Raw genomic sequence first — 21,788 nt, forward strand, 5'->3', positions numbered from 1 at the left:
TACTTCTGAACCGATTTCCATATGAATATTTCAATAAAAATATCCATATGAACGAAGCAACATTTTGAGTGTGTCCAAATCTAGATTATCTCCAATTATGGGAGTTATTTAACTTTTTTTTTTTGACATCTCAACATATTGTAGATGAAAAAGAATATAGAAGTGTCGGCATTTACGGGGCTTGCGACCATCATAGGCTTCTTAAAGTGATCACTTAAACCAGCATATGACGGTCGTAAACCCCGTAAACGCTGGGACCTCCATTTTCTTTTTCTTTTATGTAGAGATGTCAAAAGTGTATGAACATAATTAATGTCATAAATTGCTTATGGTTGTATTTGATGTCAGTCAATAATATGAGACAAAATGATATGAGTCGATATCTCGTGCTGACCCACACTTCTCAGTACTTGATTTGCAGATCTCGTATCTTATACATACAGTTTAATTCATTACAATGCGTATGTATATCATATACATACTCGCACATTGCAATTTAATATGAAATTCTAAATCTTGTTTCTAATTTATTGTAAAAATGTGTTCTTTTACTTTCGCTTGTCTACATCAAATAATTCGCGTTGAAAATGGAGGAGGCCGTGTTATTTATTAATCACAGTATCAAAAAAAGAACAGGCTTAAAAAGCGAGCGTTTTTGCCCAGAATTTTTCACTCGTGAATTACATGAAATTATAGTAACTTAAAAACTTAACTTATGTAAAAACACTCGTTTTTAAGGAACTTAAAAACGAGTGTTTTTGCGTATAATTTTCACTCATGAATAACATGAAATTATAGTAACTTTAATAATAAAGGGCGAATCTTCTCACATGTACGCAAAGGCTATAAAACTGAAAGTTTCGGGTTGTGTTCCCGTGGTTAGTGTCTCGGACTCTTGAGTCTGAGTATTTCGGTTCGAATCCACTCTACCCCACTTGAACGATAGGTAATTAAAAAAAACAATAGCAAGGATACTTAAGGATGTTATTGTGAAAAAAAACATCCATAGACTTAATCAGAAACTGAATAACAAATTTGATTTTATTGGACTATTTCATACTACATATATTTATGTAAAATAGGGTTCGCGTGTTAAAAACACCTTTGAAACTACGGTAAAATAAAAAATAAGGACTGATTTGGATGAAATCATCCAGCAACCATTGCAAAGGCCAAAACTTCTTCGCATGATGGCATAATATTCTAAAATCAAGTAACAATATAAACGACCGTAAAAATCTTATGATTTTGATAATAATAACCGATGGTTTTGGGTTTAAATTGAGTGTTTATTTTTTTTAAACGTACTCTTTTCTCATCTTAAATAATATTTTATGCATAATACTAGGCCCTACGTCAACTAGTTTTTAGTGAAAAATTCATTGACATGATTTTCAGTCATGATTTTCATGTCGTGACCAAATGTTTGCATTAAAACTTCAGGTAGGTACATAAAGTGACCTCTTGAAACTGCCGTTGAAATACACTCGGGGTGTATAAATTATTTTTTTACCTTTTCGCTAACTTTGTATTTTTTTATAATATTTTTTCCCATCACAGGCATATATAAAATATGCGTATTTTTAATATTTTAAGCAGATGTACATAATTATCAGAACACAGTATGGATTAATAATATTTTAATTGTGCATTTGTAAGACTTACGTTTAAAACATGCTAGTGAGGAGATTTACCATATTTATTGGTATAAATATATTTCACATCTTTATTGTATGAAATATTTTTTAACTATCTTCCAGATTTTTATTTTTTTTTAATTTGCTAACGCATATTATTCAGCGTTGATATAACAAACACGCATTATATATTCATTTTAGGTAAATGTGAGCCCTATGTTAGGGTCATCTCCTATGGAATAAGATTTTCTTATTTGTTTTCAATTTGAAAACAGAAAAAGAAAAATTAGGATTTTCACGTGTTTTTCTTTTTTATTTGGAATTGTTTTTCTACGATCATGCTAGCTTTGCTCCATAGATAAAGATTCGTTGCTACTAATGGTTTTTTTATATTATTTACATTACATATAAAAAAAATGTGGATGTTTTTTTACCAAATTGAATAAATATTTTTTTATTTATATGACAACATTCTAAGGTCATTTTCGCGTTACTGCTTGATTTGAAATCAACCCTAACACATGTGATGGTAAAACTTTGCTACATTATTTTACATACATACTTCACATTTTACATCTTACAAAAAGTCGATCTTAGAAGAATATTTTGGTAAACAACTTTTTTCAAATTTCATTATCACAAATGTCAACATGTCATTTTACCGGCACGTGAGTCGTAAGTTTAGCATCTCTAAACCAGTGTGAATGTAAATATGAAATCCTTTTTCATTTATTTATGTATTACGTGTGTTTTATTTTGTTTTATTAATATTATATTTACATGTTGGTACTCCAAGTCTATGCGTGTTTTGTTGAGGTACGTGATCACGCTAATGACCGAGGTTCGGTTTGGTTCTCTGTGTTGATAACTGTACAAGTTCTGATTGTTATAGAGAGACACAGTACAAAAGTAGATAACGTTGTGGCAAGCGAAATAATGATAGACGCATAGATAAATATTAGTAAATATACTGTAAACACGCACATCAGCCAACGTGGCTTAATTTTATATTTGAAATACCCGTATTCTTAAAATCTGTTAAAAGTCAATAAAGTAACAAAAACTGCATTTAAAAATATATATTACACTAGTACCTACCCGCCTTGTACAACAATAACACATGGAGAAACTCTTTTTTTTCCTTTCGAATAATAAATTAGAAAAAATATATAAAGTCAGCGCTCTTGATAAATTACCTCAACTCGGCTTTAATATCCGATCACGCTTATAAAAGACCATCCTAATATCCACATTTAGCTGACTTTATATCAGTTTTACCGGCTGCAGATAGCTACTTCACATTATGGTACATGTTCCATCGGATGCAGTGCATTACTGAATATTTGGAAACATTCCAAGAATGTAACCTTAGCTCCCTCGGTACTACAAGGAGTCCCTACGTACAGCTTACATGCCCACATACTCGTATGTCTACCCCGTAATTCGACACGATATCACCGATAGATTGCAGGCTTCGAGAAAATCATTTCTTATCATCGGTGCCCTACTTAGATAATTCGAAGAGTGAAATAACTTGAAGATTCTTAACTTCTAAGCAGGTACATCTTTAGATTAATTTATTTTTAATATCTTGAAATGACAAATTTTTATAATAAATCAATGGCAACATTATTAATTATCTGAAAATATATTTATTTTAAATCAATATGTAATAATTTTAAAATTAAGGAGTGAATAAAATAAAATCTTTTTAAACTTTGGTTATAATTATTATTAATCTATTCTTCTTTACGGTATTTGTTTCACTTTTTAACGGCATTTTAACTGTGGTGACTGAATATGATTATTTTATCATAAGATATTAAAGAAAAAAATATTTTCATATAAATCTGGATTTTTAAAATTTTCTTTGTTATAATTGATAACACAACGATTGTTTTTAGCTCGAAGTCTTACATCTGTACCGAAAGATCTGCATTTGTTGATCCGAAGGACTCTCCTCTTTCTTGAACCAAATGGAACCATAGGTCCAAAAATCAAAATTATGAGCATTGACGGGTAGAAATCCTAGTTAATACCTTCTAGCTTTTAAGAATGAAAATTATTATGTACTTCTGATTATGCCACTAAAGATTCAAATATTATTTACTTTTTTTGCATTACTTTTATGAAATGTCATCGACATACCAATTTTAGTTTGTTTTTTTTTTATATCTCAAATTACATCATAACGAAAATTCGGTGCTCAGCAAAGCATATTATCTTCCCGAATAAACGAACTATTTATAATAAACTACAAATAGAAACGAATATATTTAGAATAAAAAACCAGCATTAGCATTTTTTCATCGCCTTTTCATTTTGCTTTTACGGCTCTTGCATTTTAAGCGTATCATTTCCTTACAAAATACAGACATCAAATTCGTATTTAAAGGAATATTTTTCCATAAATGTAGCATTTAAGGCACAAAATTCCTACTTGTAAATTGCAGCTTGCGCTATGCTCCGGTATTATAGGAATCCACCCTTTATGGAGCTGTTACATTATTCATGAACTATCCAATACAAAGTCAAGAAATAGAATTAAAAATCGTGCAAAATTATCAATTTTAGTTCAGTAAATAAGTAATAATTTTCAGCATTCATTCAAGATAATACTGAGAAGAGTTTTATATTCATTCCATCTCTGTTCTAAGGTAATATAACACTAGAATTTTTATTTATATAACATTATTATATTATATATTTATATAACTATAATATTATAAAGAAATATAACATAAAACATTTGATAAGGTACTCTCTATAATTTAGAGAGATACACATATGCTGTAGTTATTTCTGTATTGGAGTGCATTATGTTGTCGATATGTTTTTTTTCAATTTATTTTTTCTGAAATGAAGTTGACATATGTTTTTCGTTGTATCGATGCTTTAATATTAAATATTTTTTTTAATATTATAGCAGGTCAAACAAGATTCTATGAAGCGAACTTGAGACCTTAACCATATTAGCCTAACGTGCTAGACAAAAAAAGACAAAAATATGATTCACACATTGCCATATTAACTGAATCCGACAGAACGAAAACAAGTAAAAATTTCATTAATTTTCTTTACTTTTCTTTCGGGAAATTGAATAGTTAAAAAGGTTACTACTTACACAAAAGTTCAGAGGTTATGCATACTTTGTAGTTTTACTTGTAAAAAATCCTTCCTTGGTTGTTTAGGTTTGCGTGTCCCCTTAGCACAATTATTACGACTGTAGTAATTCTTACTTTGTTAATGGGCAAGGGTAGGTTTTAAAAATGAGAAATATATCTATCGGAATTGTATTTACTGCTACGTCGACAAAAAAGTTTTGACGTTTGGTTTAACTGTGCGCTCGCTTAAAATGGAGACTTTACTTTAAATTTGCTGACTAATTGAAAGGTCAAAGATCAATAATTATAACCATGACGTCGAAGTGAAAAAATAGCCACAATTAAGGTTCAACATAGTACTTCAGGATTGTAAAGTTGTTTTTTTTTATTAAGAGTTACGTTATTTCTCTAATATTTTGTTTACAACCGGCTTCCCTCTAATTGTTTGAATTATTTTGTGGAAAGTCAATTTATGACCATTATAATAAATAAATATATAACTAGCACAATAAGTTAATATTGAATTCTTGTAGTACACGCTGTTCAATATGTATGGTATACACAGACACAAATATATATGTTTTAATATATGTATATATATATATATATATATATATATATATATATATATATATATATATATATATATATATATATATATATATATATATATATATATATATATATATATATATATACATATTTATATATATATATATATATATATATATATATATATATATATATATATATATATATATATATATATATATATATATATATATATATACATTTAAATATATGAGTGTATATGTTTTCAATCACCACGTATACATAAATGTTTTGTTACTATGCATTATTTTGTATAAAAATTATAAGTATTCCTTAAAAATACACCGCACGTAACAACAAAGAGAAATTAAATGTTTTTGATAATATGTTATGTTAATTTCGAATTATCATTTACCCATGTGTATGTAGAGTGCAAATAATATACAATAATCAGCTTATAAAATTAGAATACGGTTAATCGCTATTTGACACGGGGGTTATCTTAGCTACTTTGTAATGAAATACAATTATTAATATAACGCTAATCAAATTTATATTACATTTTTGTCCTTCATATGACTGATTCGTCAAGTCTCGTAAACAGCGAGAAAAAAATATGTAGATTAATTTAATCACCAATTTTATAATACATTATTCTGACCTTTCAATGAATCAATGTCACAGCAACTTCTATATTATAAGACAATCATAAATGTAGGTAATATATATATGTATGTACATACATTCAATAGGTGCATTTATACCGTGAAATATTTTATTGCTATCCTATAAGACTGCCATATATATTGATACAAAATTTTAAAATAAACGCACATCCATTTTAAATTATGTTAACTAAAAAACAAATTAATAAATTCATTTCACCATATTTAAATAATATTGTTGCAATAAACATTTATATTTACTGTATCTTACACGTTAGCTATCTATATACTGTATTTTTTAAGAAATAATCCCTACTTTTAAAAGGCTTGTCTGCAGGTAGGATAGTAAGGATAGGAAGGTAAATGTGAAAAATACATTATAAACACCCAGACTAATTGAAAATAAATCTTTCTTGAATTCATTTTGCTATTGGCGGGAATCGAACCCGCGACGCCAGTTTCGCACTCGAGCGTCTACTCAACTACGCCACGGCGACTTTATATAATGTACTTATTTAATATTTACGTTGCTTACTTTTAAGAGGTACGTAGACTTAACTAACTGAATATCATTTATATTAATAATTTTTTACCCCGCTTGTAATACAATTTATTAGAACCATTCATATGTTGTAACCAGTCATAATAAAAAGCATGAATTGTAGAAATTTATGCGATGGCCAGAAATGTATATTTTTATGACACATACTCCGTCTAATGTTACCAGAGAAGAAATAAACAACACTGTGAAGTGATAAAATCTAATCAATACTTTTTATCTACAATCGAAGAATTGCTTCTAAATTGCGCTTGAACATATTGAACACGCAAGGGATGTGGGCGGAACGATAAGGCCTTAGGGAGGGTTTGAACATCACAGATAGGTTGGCTTACCCTTATCTGAAGAGAAAAAAAACAACGACTGTTAAAAGATTCCTAATTATGCGCAAGTTTAAACAAACTTTCACTCAAATGCAAGAAAAGAAGTGTGTCTTAAGTATTTATGTTAAAGGTTTTTTTTAAGTTTTATACTTCATATTTTTTTGTATATTGTCTATTATTTGTCTATTATATATTTTATGATAATAGCACATTAGTGAATAATAATTATGTATTTAATAGCAATAAAACAATCCACTTTACTTATTTAATTATTTAGTTCACAAAATATTTTAATTATGTATTTTAAAAAAAAAATCATGTATTGTGTGTGTTTTTTTTTCACACTTTATTGTATTATTTTAATTATGCAACTTAGTTTAATGTTTTTACTTCCAATATTTAGTATATTGTAGTCGTAGTAGTAGGTTTATCAATAGTTTTAGATTTTAAAACAGGTAAAAATTTATGTTATATTTAGACGACCAAGTTGAAGAAATCCTTAAATTGAGCATGTAAAACATTACTGTTATAAAAAAGTAAAATAATTATTAAATATTATTTAAAAGCAAGTAATTTTCATTGAATATTACAATTAATTTCAAAATGCCTAAATATAATAAAAGGTTTATAGTACCTAAATTGTATATTTGTATTTTTTCAAATACTGGTTTAATTATGTGTAAAGATTGCATTTATGTCTCATGTATTTTTTTCCTTTGAAATGATTGTAATAATGGATTTTAATTATCAATTATGGCAGAGGCGATTCGTGATATGAGATCGTCGTTCATGGTTTAATTGTTTTCCATTTCCCGTTATTAAACCAAACTAACAAATAATAAAATAAGATTATGCCAATATGCAAATATATGTGTTAGATATGAGTATTTTGGAGGAAATAAATATGAACCATTTTACTATACCCAAGTATCTCATCATCCCGAACCGTCTCTACTTAACTAGATCCTACTTGTGAATTAATATTTTTTCTACAGACATGGCGACCCTCTTTGGCTTTTTTGGCTGGTCTCTCATTCTATATCTTCCTTTCTTCTCCATCCATCGCACAATCAACCCGTTCCTTCTCGCATTCTTCCATCATCGATACTACTACGTTGCGCGTTATCATTGATAAATTCCTTTGCTAAAATACGAGAGGTTCAACTATAATAATATCCAAAACGTTGTTATTGAAATTAATACCATGGTTGATCATTTTCATTGAAATAAAATTTTTTACCGATTTTATCCCTTTTTAGTATACAGATTTAAGTACACAATTTGACAGGGTCGTTTATCAATATTTTACATTTTTATACATTTTGTTTTAAAATTGATTTTAACACTGACTTCTCGGTAGTGACAATAGTTTAAGAATTTTAATAAACAATATTTACAATTGTTTTCTAAAGGGTTTTAATTTGTCGATCGTTTATTCAATTTCTAAATACCGGTTGGATGGATTAATCAATTCCTCGATAAATAATATCATAGCAATATAAGCAATATATGAAAATATATCCCTGTGTGTCTTATAAGAGATGTAACGTGTTGAGGAAGGTTTGATTTAAAACGAACTGAGATGTACATTTAGGGAATATTTTCGGTTGAAACTACGAAAGCAATACGTCGCATAAGTTGTCAAAATTAGACTGGATCGTTGTTCAATTAGTTAATGGTGTAATTAATATATTTGAAATACATAATCATTGTTGATACGTTAACTATAAGGTGTCGTTAAGTTGAACCGTGTTAGATTTTAAAGTATTGTTATAAATTGTAATTGTACTATTAATAACGAGGACAATATAGAAATTTACCGACTCGAGTTGAAATTTCGCGGTAGATAAGCGAGCGCGGTAACAGTATATTAATGTGATTTGGACGTTGTCATTTTATAACACGAAATAAAGGAAATGTTTTCCGATCAACCGTTTGTTCCCGTAAATGGATTTTCCTAGTATTTTTCCCATTACGGGTACTTTCTTCCAACATCGTCATGTCAGAATATCGCGTTAGAATATGAAACCGATCAATTTGATTGTTTTGTACGGAAATGATTACACTCGCGTGACGCAATAAAATAAGTATAAGATGTACGCGGCGGCAGGTGGCGCTTCGATCGCCAGCCGCAAGGCGCGGCAAAACAAGGCTCAGGGCAAGACGGGCGCGAAGAAGCCGCCCGCCAAGCCGGCCAAGAGCCAGGTCCAGAAGGCCCCGCAGAGCAAGCAGTTCCACCACCTGCCCGAGGGCTACCACAAGCACGAGTCCGGCCAGCTGGTCCCCCCCGCCCCCGCCCTGCCCCACTCCCGCTCCCTGTCCCTGCGGCCGGGCGACGGCGGGTCGCAGGAGCTGCGCGCGAGCCGCTCGGCGCACGAGCTGCCCGGCGCTGGAGCCGGGCCGGCGCCGGAGCCGGGGGTGCCGGGCGCGCTGGGCGCCACGGGCAGCCCGCCGCGCGCCTACAGCTGCACGCACTGGGAGGCGCGCCTGCACAAGGCGCCGCCCGAGAGGATCGTCGGCTTCGGCAGCACGGACGTGCCCTACGCGGTCTGCGAGGTACTCACACGTGTACACTGTGCATACACAACTTTTTTATTTATCTTAACTCACGATGCAACGAAGGACGTAATGCAACTATGCCTAGCTTGGCTAGGTCATTCTCTACTTTCGTTATGTTCGCTGTCTCGGAGGACTTTGATGTGCAGACTGTGCATAGACAACTTTTTATTTATTTTAACTCGCGATGCAACGAAGAGGGTAATGCAACAATGTCTAACTTAACCAGGTCATTCTGTACTTTTGGTATGTTAGCTGTCTCAGGGTACTTTGATGTGTAGACTGTGCATAGACAAGATTTTATTTATTTTTAACTCACAATGCAACGGGGGCGCAATACGATAATACCTTTAGGATACTAAATAGCTTTGCAAGGTCATCCTGTACATTCGTTATGTTCTCTGTCTCGGGTTCTTTTATGTGCAGACTGTCCATAGACAAAAAAAATTACCTCATTATACAACGAGGGCGTAATACGATAATAACTTTACGATATCTGAATAGGTTGGCAAGGTCATGCTGTACTTTCGGTATGTTCGCTGTCTCGGGGAAAAATCCTTTGAATCTATGGTCTATAGGATTGCCGCCTGCAAAACGTACTAGTTCTTTGGTTGTACTACAGAATAGCTCGAGCTATGTTTAGGGTAGCCAAGTCTTGGAGCTGAGTGACTCATTTAAATATGAAAATAAAACACTTGTATGTGACCACTTTTCTGAGTTTATTATTGTACGACCAATTTTGAGAAATACAGATGTTCTCATCAACATTTGAAAACAGTTTTGTTGTTGTCATTAGTTTGTATTTTCACCTGTCGATGAGAACATCTGTGGTTTTCAAAAGTAATCGTTTTATGTAAACATGACTAGGTACTAATATATGTTTGTAATGTGAACTCAAAATAGTGAACTTATATGTACGAGTGTTACGACACTTAGTAATGATAGATAGATATGTATATTTACCTATTTTTCACGTTTATAAAAAGAAAAATATTATTACTACCCGACCAACCCTTACAAAATGAAAAACGTTTACTCCCTCAAACGTTGTTGAAGCAGTCAATAGATTGTAATCTGATAAGGTTTTGTGCGTTCCAGTGCGTTGATGTAGGTAACGATAGATAATTAAAATATGCCTGTCGTGATTTCCACTTTCTTTCATCGAATAATCACTTCAGAAAATATCGTCGCTGTTGAGATATCAATATAAACTTAAATATCATTATACACTTATCCCTTCACTCTTCTCAAAGAAAAACGCTTTCCATTACTCGATGTTATACACCACTTTTCAGTAATTCCTTTCAGTTTAAGCTGCCAGACTTTGGACTTTCCAAGTGACAAATACATCTTCTGTGATAACCTTTAAGAAACGTCTGATATGTTTTATCTCCCTTTGGAACTCTGATTCTCCACCATATCATCCCTTAAATACTCTCCGATCCCCTCCCCCACTCATTTTCATCCCTGATTGTTATTATTTTATCATATATACGCCACCCCTTATATATTTTTTCTTACCACTTATTTGTATTATACCAGCACTATCTGTTCACTTCTTTCAAACAACTGTATAAGGCAACTAAGTGTAACCTATCTGTTACTAGTTGGTTTAATATATATTCCTTTCGAGCAAAAAACCTGTTAATGTACAAGTACATATTTTTTCGGTATAAGGTGAATTAAAATTAATATATGTATGGAAAAATTGTTACATAAATATATGTAAATACTAGAATAATAATTTTATTTGTAGAAATAAAAATACAATTAAGTATATCCAAACAATAATTAAATTTTACGTGTTAAGAAAATATAACAACTCTTAGAATATTTTTAATCCAGCAAATATTAGTTCAAAACACGATATCTTAGAATAAATATCGAGCATTTTAACGTTTTTAAATATTTTAACCGCTTTAATTTAACCAATTGTAATAATATCTTTAGAATAATAATCTTTCTTAATTTAACGGAAAGCTTTAATTTGAAAAAAATATTAAATATTGAATGAAAATAATTGACCTTCAAACAATAACAAACAACATGAAAAAATCAATGGTTAAATTTAAACAAATAAAAATAATCCAACCCGCGCATCGAATTATGTCCAAGAGCCCTTCGACAAGTTGACAGCTATAACTTTACACTAGAATATTAAAATAATTGTTTTCTATCGGTATAGTTCTGTTATCAATAACTACAAATTACGCACGCATGAAACGTACTTGATGAATGGAATTTACAAACTCTCTATGTGTCGTTTTAATAAAAACAATATATGTGAAACGTTCGTCAATAACCATCGACCCATTATTAATCAAGTGTCCAAAGCGAGTACTCTAGTATTATCGATCCTTTTCCGCCAAATTATCTTATCAACTTGCATTTTTGAAACAAATAAAATAATCAAAATATTAGAAATACGTTAATATTAGCATTTATACTCACACTTATATTTATTCACAAAATTAAGTCAAAAACATTTTACGTATCTACTTACTAATAAAATGTATGTTTTTTAAATAGATTACTAAAATTGACGGGGTAGGTAATAAAAATTATATAAACAATTTACAAGTGCATAAAATTTTAGATAAAAAAAAAATATTTTTCAAATAGTTAAGTTTTAAGTATCAAGGCAATTCGAAAGATCATTTTTTAAATATTTTTTTTATAATGAAGCTTTTTTCTTATGACTTTGGAAATTAATAAACATGTCGTCCTTGCTGATTAAAAGAAAGCGTTTTTAGTTCAATGCGAGAGGATGATACTATTTTTATGTTGAAAATGAAGTAGGTACTTTGATTTTTAGACACTCCAGATGATCAATAAATTCGATATTTGTGTCAAGATATCAAATAACTTAACTTAGCATATGGAAGGAAGAAATATGGATTTTAATAAGTGTATGTAATTTTACTGTGATTGGAAGAATATGTCCCAGTCCTTGATATATGAAGATAAGATGAAAGAATCCCAACTTCAATTATCATTGTTCTTGCTAGGTTGGTTATGTTTTAATTTATTACGATGCCAAGGTTTTTTACTGTTCAGGTTGAGGGAATTATGTTTTAGTTGGTTTTATATGAAAGGACTAATATAGAAATTCAGATGGCATGTTTGATGAAGTTGAAAATAATCAGCAAATAAGTAATAGGAAATGTTCTAATGTGTAGATATTGTGTATATTAGATTTGATAAAGGACTAGACATAAGGGACTACCCTGAGGAACTCCTGTATTTAGCTAATTGAATTTAGATTAATGGCTTGATAGTGTGAGCCTATGAATTCTTCCTCTTGATAGTGTGAGCCTATGAATTCTTCCTTTTGAGAATGTGGAGCGATGATTACTATTGTATGATGGAATGGATATTACGGGAGCGGAAGTATGTGTTCAACAAGGACAAAAAAAGTAAACATAAATGTTCTTCTTACGTCTAGAAAAGTTGAAATGGTAACTTTTTTATCGTTTGTACTACGTCTGATTTAATCTAAACTTTACAACTATCGTTTTACTGTTACCTGAAGAAAAAGCATATTAAAAAAGTATTTTTTTGGTATTTAAGTATAAAATAATTTAGTTTAAGACTGCTTTGAAGAGAATTGAAAGTTTGGAGATTTGATTAAAGTTGGACAGCTGTGTGGGCGCAGGTATGTTAGGTTGTGAGATTACGATACCCATTTTCTATTTCGACGGGAAGGAAAAGAAAATTAATGAAAAGTTGACTTTCAATTATAAAGGAAAAAATAAGATATTGATTATATTATAACTATGTTTAGTTGGATTCGGAAAATGTATTATTAAAATTATGAATTTTAGCGATATAAATTTAAACTTTATAAAATTCAACAACTTTGTTTTAACCACTTTTTTATTATTAGTAAACTTTAACCTACCGGTTTTGACAAGAATCTTGTCATCATCAGGGTTTATTTAATTCTAAAATATTAAAAACATTAAAATACTCATAATTAATTACCTTACCAAAAACTTCCACACACACTTTTTTTGGTAAGGGAATGTAATTAATTATGAGTATTTTATTGTTTTTAATGTTTTAGAATTCAATTAACTCTGATGATAACAAGGTTCGTGTCGAAACCGGTAGGTTTAATTGTACTAGTAATTAAAAAAGTGGTTAAAACAAAGTTGTTTAATTTGATAAAGAATATATATATATATATATATATATATATATATATATATATATATATATATATATATATATATATATATATATATATATATATATATATATATATATATATATATATATATATATATATATATATATATATATATATATATATATATATATATATATATATATATATATATATATACATATATATATATATATATATATATATATATATATATATATATATATATATATATATATATATATATATATATATATTTTTTTAAAGCTTTAATTGTTCTATTATAATAAATAAATAAAAATCAAGTCGAAAAATTCATCAAATTTAAATATAATATAAACGCACAAGCTCGTGTTATCGCGATCGAAAGTCACATAGAACATTTGGGATATCCTCTTTACATTTTTATTATAATTTTACAGACAGGAAATTCTATGGCGATAAAATAATCATGGAATTTCCGATAAAGTGTTCATTCAGTGGCAAGTAGCTACTTTGTGTTAGAGGTTTCAGTCAATTGATTTTTTCACGCCGACCCGACCACCTGAATTCATGTCAAGCGACTTGCCGCAACCAAATGGAATAATCGATATACGTCCCTCCTACACCGCTTGAGGGCTGTAACTTGTAACGTGTCGTCCCGGTCGATATTTTTTCCGTGGATGAGGACCTACCTTAAAATATTTCATTTATTATTACACAACATGCGAGTTTAATACAAAAAATAATGCCAACAACATGCTATCGTATTTTATTCTAATTTTAATTACACCAAGGAGTGAAAGTAACGTCGAAATAATCACCCATTAAATTATAATCTAGCTTTAAATCGGATGAACCGCTTCGTAAGGTTTTTTTATCAAAAGTTTTTTAACGTTTGTAACAAAAACAGATTTGCAATTAGACGTTTGATGATGTTTCAGTATATCACATTATATGAAATTATTCTAATGTTGCGGTTTAGAATGATTCAATCAAATGTCTTTTTTTTAAAACATCATTGACTAAATACTATCATGCCGCTTTCCTTTAGAGAGGATAGAACGCCATACCGCTCTGTCTTTGCAATCATCTTTCTACTTTTCTTCATTCAAGCATATCGAAGTCGTACAGGAGAAACTGACCAACTAACAAAACGTAAAATGTTCAGGAGGGCCATTTAAGTCACTTTTGCTCGGCAAGAAAATTAACATCAATGCAGTTAGTTATTCTGAACAAGTAAATATATTATACTTTCGAGTTTAAAATCCTTTGGGATTTTTTTCAGGGCAATATTAAGCTAGTAAGATATCAAATAGTCAATGATCACGTTTTTGTAAAAAAAATGCACGAGGTCACTTTCTCGTGTATGACTACGATATCCATATAATATAATATCCATATATATATAATCCTCTAATTTTTCCGACTTAACTATAATTTTATTTGAATAATTTTGGGAAATGTTCTCTTAGTACAAAAAATAATTAGAATTCCTCCTTTTGCATTTTAATTTAATCGCAATTTAAATTATGTTGCTAGTAGGTATACGATATCAGAAAACTTAACCTTAAAAGGGAATTTTAATGATATCCGTTGATTTGCCATCGTAAGCTGAATTGTTATTTTATACCGAGAGACAGAAGCATTAGGAAATGCTATATTATAACATCAATTTAACGTTAGAAAAATAAATTAATAAAAAACTGTAAGAGTCCATTTCTTAAACATAAAAAAATATTCATCGAAATACAGAATTTATGAAATAAATTATTAAAAACTTTTGTCAACCTTTCAACGAATTAAAAACAAATATTTGTCAGAAAGTATTTTTACCGAGACGACCTTTTGCTTTTCCTTCTAAAAGCGATAAAACTGTCGGGTAATAAATATTAATGTGAAAGTTGTCGCTGCTTTATAGATCGGCCTTCCACATTTATTGCTTCCCTAAATTATGCAGCGATATTTTCAGCCACACCAAGGTGCAGTGTAATTAATTTGAAATCTCTAAAGTGCAATGGTTAAGAACTTATAACGTAAGTAATGTAGGTATTTAATACAGGTACATCTTCAAACACGCTACGGCTCGAAGGGCTGTCTAAAGGCCCAATCCCTTATAAACGATAATAAAATCAGCGGATACTATTTTTTTTTAATTAGATCATTCGTTGAGTAAATTAAGGAGATTTATTAAACTTACTTAATTGCTTTCCAAGACAAGGTCAAAACTAAAAAATCATATAGAGAAATGCGGACGATCTGCTTTAAACGCAGCAAGTCCCAGCCATTGATTGTTGATGGATTTTTTTGATAATATTTGTGTTTAACATGTTGTTAATACTGTTTTTTTTTTACATGAAAACAGTATTAACAACTTATTTAGAACACAAATTATTAAAGAAAACAGTTGATTTTTTTACCACTTGAGTTTATTTATGACAACTAGTTTCGGAAGCTAAGCTTATATCGTCAAGTCTAAATGTAAACTACGTTAGTTTACATTTAGACCTGATATGGAAGCTTAGCTTCCAAAATTAGTTGTCATAAATAAACCCAAGTGGTAAAAAAACAAGTTTTTCTTTAATAATTTCAAAATACCACAAAGTTAATGCCGAATCAATAAATAAAATACAACACAAATATTTAATATTATTTGTTTTTTATTTTTAATCTAAACCTAAACGGTTTATGTTGGAAAACACTTGTGGCAGGGCGGGTTCGAACCTATAAACTTTGAATTCGCGACATTAACCACGTGACTTTGGATTTTATTGAGTGAGTTGCCAATCACCTTGATTTGTTCTATGAGGCAAATGCACTATACAATAGGAACCGAAAACACTTTAAAACACTAAACCACTGCTGCAATTATACCGGTATTCGAGACAGATCGGGGGCATTTTTTTTACTTATCTGACTCTTTTCCTAGTCTGGAGACAAAATCGAGTAGTTTAACAAAGCATCGCCTTAATCACGCTATTCGTTTTTAATACATTGACTGCCAATGACAAGCTGACACTTTGTCAGCCTGACATTATACTGTCAATATTAATGGAATTTTACGATGGAGACTTTGGGAGAACAAAAGAGGTTTCGGAAGACCCCAAAAGAGATGGTCCGACGACATAGTCGCTCTGGGGCCTAAAAACTGGCTGCAAGCAGCAACCGACTGGAAGAAATGGAAAGAAGGGGAAGAGGCCTATCTCTAACAGTGGAGGACAGAGGGCTCATAAAGAAGAAGATTGTCAATATAAGGTACAAAGTGTCAGCCTCCGGTGGCCGACGAGAGGCAGTTGAAATGCCTTGTGTTGGCCACTGGTGGCTGACATTGGCCGTTAAGGTGTGTCTACCACCTCATATTGTAATCTGGATCTAGAAAATAAGGTAATATTTGTATAGATGATTATTCCACGCAGTAATTTTTCCCATTTTTGACCAACTTTTCTCAATCTGTATTGATTTCCAAAATTGACTGCCTTTTTTAAATGTATCTATGTTAACTCATACCCCTGATAACTATTTCTTACTGCAGTGTACAATTCATGTGAGTAACGGTAGCCGAACAAATTCATCGCACTTGTTACGATATTGATTACATATATTATTCAAGAACTACTCATAAACATCAAACCTATGTTTTGACATAATAATATTGACAATTACATGCTCGAAAACCTACACGTAAATTGAATATTCAGAAATCTGAATACAGCCGGGCAGGTAATCAAAACTGTTAATTATTTAAAAGCAAATAACTTGTTGCGTTGTAGTTGCTCGACGGAACGAATCAAATTCGTTTAATGAAGTTGATGAACAAAAATTACTGTGACCGAATCAGATAAGTCCTCAAGCTCTTTATGTTGATAATACAATGATATGTCTACAGTCTGTTCACAGTTATTTTACCTCTAAATTTTTATTTTTTTTTTAAATTATTTATACTGCCAAATAAATAATTCAAAAAAACTAGAGGAACTAAAAAAGAAATTAAATCTGCATATATCATATCGCTCACTCCTTTCAAGAACGTCATAAATAAAAAATCGTCAATTTTCAGTTGTGCATGTTTTCGGAATGCCCAGAAAATGTACTATATCCCATCAAAACAGGCATATTTTTAACTTAATATTTACCCGCTACAGGGCAGAAAGTCTTGATTTTGCATTTTTAAGAAAAGGTATCGTTTAATTATTTTTTTAAATATACAAAATATTTTTCAAATGGAGAAAAAACCTTCACATCTTACCTAAAAAGATCTGTTGCACAGTAAAAAGTTCAATAAGTGGCTTGATATTTATTTTTAATTCATTGTATTATATTTAAACTTTAAAAACGTTCTCCTGAAAAATCAAGTTTTTCTTTATTTATGACGTTCTTGAAAGGAGTGAGCGATATATGATAAGTCATTCAAAGTGCATTAAGGGTCTACCAAGAGATGGGAACGCTGTATATGTGAGAATAAAAAAAAGTTTATATGGATGGAATTCTGATTCTGAGTTCAAATTAGATACTTGTTTTCCAAAAAAAAAAACTAAAGCACTTTTCACAACATTTTAAGGTGTGTCACAAATCCTTGTTCACAAATCTGTATTTCTCCACTCAGGAGTTATTTTTAATTCATACATCTCAACATAGACGAAGAAGAATATAAATGTCTGGGTATTTACAGGGCTTATGACCTGTATAGACTGGTCAAGTGATCAATTTAAACACACGTATAACTCACACATATATCATAAAACTTATGACGCTTTATGTTCGTGTTCATAGCAGCCATCTATTGTTAGTTTTGAAAAAGTTTGAGGTTGAGAAAACTTTTATTTAGCTGAACCATTTTATTTAAATGTATCCTATCATTTATTCAATGATCCGAACCGGATTATTTTATGTACTGTGGAGACGCCCGAAAATGTGGTTGTCAATCATGGGTAGAATGTTACACATGTGTAAATTCATCACTTAATCAACCTATGACATGCCATAAACCCTGTACACACCCAGACTTCCTTATTCTTCTTCTTCTCTGTTGAGATGTCATAATATGCTTTTCGTTTTTCACCGGTAACGTCAACTTTCAGTGAATTCGCCAACCGTTCTCGAAATGCAATACTGAAGTAAAGTTCAACTAACCGACTTGATTCTCACAGATATCCAATACAGAGTTCACAATTTCAGCAGAGTTTAGTCATATCTTACGGCACAATGATTTCCTAGTTTAAAAATAATCCCGTTGAATAAATTATATAATCTAAAATCGATAATTACTCTAGATCAGTGGTTCCCAAACTTTTTTAACCCACGGACACCTTTTCATAATCAAATCTTGCCTAAGGACCCTGGGTGAAAAACTACATAAATGCATAATAGAAAAAAAAATCAAATGTAACTTTATTTAAAACAATGCTACATTTTATTTATAAAATGGAAAATCACAAAGTTAGTGCTTCAAGTATAAATTTTAAAAAAAAATACTGAATAGGAATAATAAAATAACATTTGTTTGAAGAAGTATTTTGTGTTCTGCCCATTCGGTTAAAAATAATATGAGTGAGAAAGATCGAGGAGAAAAAAAAGAGAAAACCATTCACAACACTCGTTTTAAAATTATCTATTTATTATAATGTCCATATTAATAAAAATATTCACATATTTTATTATTATTTTAAATTACACCTTCTACGGACTCCCTGACGCTGTTCAGGGACCTCCAAATCAATTTTAACTTTCCACGGACCCCTTGAAATATCCCGGGGACCCCTGGGAGTCCCTAGGGACCACTTTGGGAACCACTGCTCTAGATTCTAGACTGTAAAAATAGTACAGTGGTACTTCGATGTACGTCCCATTTGAAATAAGTTGAAATATTTATCTCCCGTTAGGATGCGTTTTTTTTTGTTTAACATAGCGCACGGGCGTTATGAGTTTTCTTTTTGTTTTTCTAACGGAAAATATTACGAACTGAATTTTTCTAAAAGCAGAAACGCCCGTGTGACATGCATTTCTTTGGAATACGAGTTCCGTGCATCAAATAGTGCAATTTTCCTTATTTTTCTCATGCGGAAAAATCAAGTAGTGCAGTAATTAAGAACAAACGGATTAAGGACGTATACCGAGATATCACTGTATTTATATTTGAAGACGAAAGTTACCCTGATATATAAAATAAATATAACGCGGTCGATAATTACTTGAAATGTTATATTTTATTCGAGTTTACCTTAAATTTAAATTCACGTATATTTCTCCGCTATATGGTAGAAGTTTGTTCTATTTTACATAAGGCAAGTCAAGGTGATTTAACGCCGAATTCATTTTTCTCACTATACAATAGTTAATATTGAAAAATCACGCTATCTTGTCGTTGGCAATACCTATGAATCATTTCTATACTTACCTGTAAAGATTGTTCATTGCTTCCTGTGTGTATATCGTTGCTACATACTGAATGTAAAAACTTGAAATAACCACGAAAATAAACTGTTATATATATATATATATATATATATATATATATATATATATATATATATATATATATATATATATATATATATATATATATATATATATATATATATATATTTATATATATATAAATATATAAATATATATATATATATAAATATATATATATATATATATATATATATATATATATATATATATATATATATATATATATATATATATATATATATATATATATATATATATATATATATATATATATATATATATATATATTTATATATAGAACTATTTATATTTTAAACTCTATGGTTAATACTTGTAATGCCAGTCTGAATACTGTAAATATGAGAAGTGGTGTTTCATACAATTCCTACCGTGTGCAAACGAATAAAGGGTTTAAAAGAACAAAAAAAAGTGAACTAAAAATTAAATTTCATAACAAAAAATATATATAAAACCCTTGATCAAAGCTTTAGTGCACGCCACATACAAAAGTTGGTATCACCAACCGATTGACATGGTTTAGGGTTTAACTGTTGTATTATATCACCATGTTTTAAAATATGAAACTGTAACCTTTTAACACCTCAAAATATATGTAATTTTTTGGTGTAATTGATGTCGAGTGTATGGTGGTAACCCCGAATCATTATCGAAGCGGGGCGTGAGATTGTTAACGTTTTTATCAATATTCAATTCCCAATATTATTTATTAGCAATAACATAAACTAAGCACCGATAAAAATGCCGTGCAAATGTGTGCCAAATTGGGGATCGTGTCGAAGCTCTCATTCAAAAAGCTGCCGCGTGTTTCAAATAGTCTCTAACTGGTGATTACGTACATTAAAATGCCAATATTTCTAAGGCAACTGCATGACCGATATTAAACTCGCATGACTCGCTCCTATAAATTGCATTCAGAACGTTGAAATATGGGGACCAAACTTACTTACCCATGCGAGATCCACATCATATTTAAATATAGTGCTTAGAAATAATTATTAATTTATTTTCTATCCCTATTCATGGACATACTGAATCAGATATACTTACCTCTCCCCCCTCACTTATTATCCTACCAACTTCTATCAGTACGGATAATAATTTATCCTTATTGATACTTAAGTTTGTATTCAAACCCTTTAGATGGAAGCAAGCTTCCAAAACTAGCCGTTAAAATATAATACTAAAGTGTTTTATTTATAATTTAATTTAATCAAATGTAAACTATAATAGATTCCAAGTTCCAGTTTTCTGAAGCATGATTGATATTATGTATCGAAACTAAAACTAAATATACCCCCTCCCCTTATAGGGTTCGACTAATAAATATGGAGATAGGTACCTACCAATTCACATTAAGAATATGTGTCATATGCATAATATTTCTCACTGTGACGAACGAATCTACAAATTGAGTCTACAAACATATAGTATGTAGTAATAAATATTGATTTTTAAATTGTAGCCATTTTGTTGCAACTTTATTTATAGAATTTATGAAGAAAACTGGAGGTCTGAACCTTTACTGGGCTTATGACCTCATCAGTTCGAAGCGTACGATATCCCTGTTATACAATAAATTGACTACATATTCAACAACAAAAAAATAATAATGCACGATGAATGTTTAATCATAAATACAAAGTGATGAATGTTACACAAGTATATGATGAAAGGTCGTAAGTCCTGTAATTACCCAGACCAGGTATTCCACAAAGTCAATCCTTTACTTTGCAGTGTAGATTCTTTTGACTTGGGTCCTAAATTGTAT

The 21,788-nt window shown here is 30.4% G+C and overlaps 1 protein-coding gene across 1 annotated transcript in view; it reads left to right on the forward strand.

The window, feature by feature from the left end:
• Positions 1–21,788, forward strand: part of LOC148301239 (uncharacterized) — a 97,066-nt gene that overhangs the window by 35,264 nt on the left and 40,014 nt on the right. Inside the window, exon 3 of the transcript XR_015838827.1 lies at positions 7,836–8,504. The gene's annotated coding sequence lies outside the window, so the exon portion shown is untranslated. Of the gene's footprint in view, positions 1–7,835 lie in introns of the transcript that reaches the window.

Source organism: Brachycentrus maculatus, unplaced genomic scaffold, assembly GCF_059751285.1.
Source record: "Brachycentrus maculatus isolate JH-2025_06_01 unplaced genomic scaffold, ASM5975128v1 h1tg000589l, whole genome shotgun sequence".
NCBI lineage: Eukaryota > Metazoa > Arthropoda > Insecta > Trichoptera > Brachycentridae > Brachycentrus > Brachycentrus maculatus.